This window comes from Macrobrachium nipponense, chromosome 10 (assembly GCF_015104395.2).
Source record: "Macrobrachium nipponense isolate FS-2020 chromosome 10, ASM1510439v2, whole genome shotgun sequence".
Classification (NCBI taxonomy): domain Eukaryota; kingdom Metazoa; phylum Arthropoda; class Malacostraca; order Decapoda; family Palaemonidae; genus Macrobrachium; species Macrobrachium nipponense.
In genome coordinates, this window is record NC_087204.1 from 32,112,957 (window position 1) to 32,114,669 (window position 1,713).

A 1,713-nucleotide genomic window follows, 5' to 3' on the forward strand; every position below is an offset into this window, starting at 1 on the left:
CCCCTCTGATTGCAATTGGTCTCTTTCGTCTGAATTCTCTTAATCACTTCCCACTTCTTGATTCCTGATTTATACGTACTCTTCGTGAATACTTTGAATGTATGGCTGGCATAATGAAGTGTCTTTATTTATGAGTTTCTCAGTTGATAATCCTAAGTCTTTTCTAATTCTCGTGTTTTCATATCTTGTAATTCTTAATCGAGTGAGGCTGCGAGCCCTATTTCATGCTTCATCCTGACTATGAGCCATCACAGCTGACCGATTCCTAGGCTCAAATATCTCTCCCTAGGTCTACAGAGGCCTAAAAGAATTTCAAGAAAATACTCTCCAGAAGTTTTTACCGAGGCCAATTTCTAAATCATGTTTCTAAGTCATAGTCTTAGAAAGTCGCTTAATATGTCATCTCCCTTGAAATATAGATAGTGATGATGTTATGAAGTGATAGTTTGAAAATTCACTATGCAACCAAATTAAAGTTTTTTCGAGTTAATTTGAAGATGCTTGAGTCACTTTACTAGGTACAGCTGGTTCCAAGATCAGAGAAATGGAGTATTGTTGTGACTGGTCAATTCAGAACACAAGGCGACAAATCCTCGGGTTATCTCATAGGTATACAGAGGCATGGGGTAGCATCCTCGTCCCTTACTTCCCCCTATATATATATATATATATATATATATATATATATATATATATATATATATATATAATCAAATTAAATGAAAGAGGTTTTTTATTTTTCTGGATTAGACATTTCCTTTTCCATTGCACATACATATAAACTGAGAGTCTAAATAACATGTAAAAGTAATGAGACATTTTTTCTTATTCCAAGAAATTTGACAGAAGAATCAAAGACCTCCTACGGATAAATAAAACACACACACAATGATAAAGGAAAAGACCTCCATACCTCACCCCACAGAACCTTCCATAGAAAATCAACTAACTCACCTTATCAGATTTACTGAAGAAACATTCCAAAACGAAAATGGCCGTTCAATGCCCATTTCCGAGGGGATGTGGGTGCTATAACTCTTAGCCTACTCTTTAGGCCTAAAAAGATTCAAATCAAGAGGAGGAAAAGGAGATTTGGGGTAGATATCGCACCGGTAGGCCTATGGTTAATTCCTCGTGATGAATTTAACCACAAGAATAAGGAAGATTTTAGTATTATTATTATTATTATTATTATTATTATTATTATTATTATTATTATTATTATTATTATTATTATTATTATTATTGAAGGTAGACGTCTAACTGGACAAAAACTGCTGACTGTGTGCCTAGTGCAGGTCAATATAAGTAGGACCATCTTAAGGGTGGGAAGAGTATACTCTGGTTAGTGATAAGTTTTGCTTAAGTATCATAAAAGCACAAGGACTTGTCATCCCTTTCATAAGAGACAGTAGATGCACGTGCCTTCATTGTATAAGCGAATACCACAGGGTAATGACAGGCAGAAGATCTTCTGCCTGTCATTACCCTGTGGTATTCACTTATATATTCGTGTATATATATAATATATTTCATATTATATATTTAAATTATATATATTAATAATTAGAGATTTTTACACATTTTTTTTTTTTTAAAAATTAATATATATATATATATATATATATAATAGATGTAATATATATATATATCTATATAGATATATATATATTTATATAAAAGCACATATATATATGTACATATATATGTATA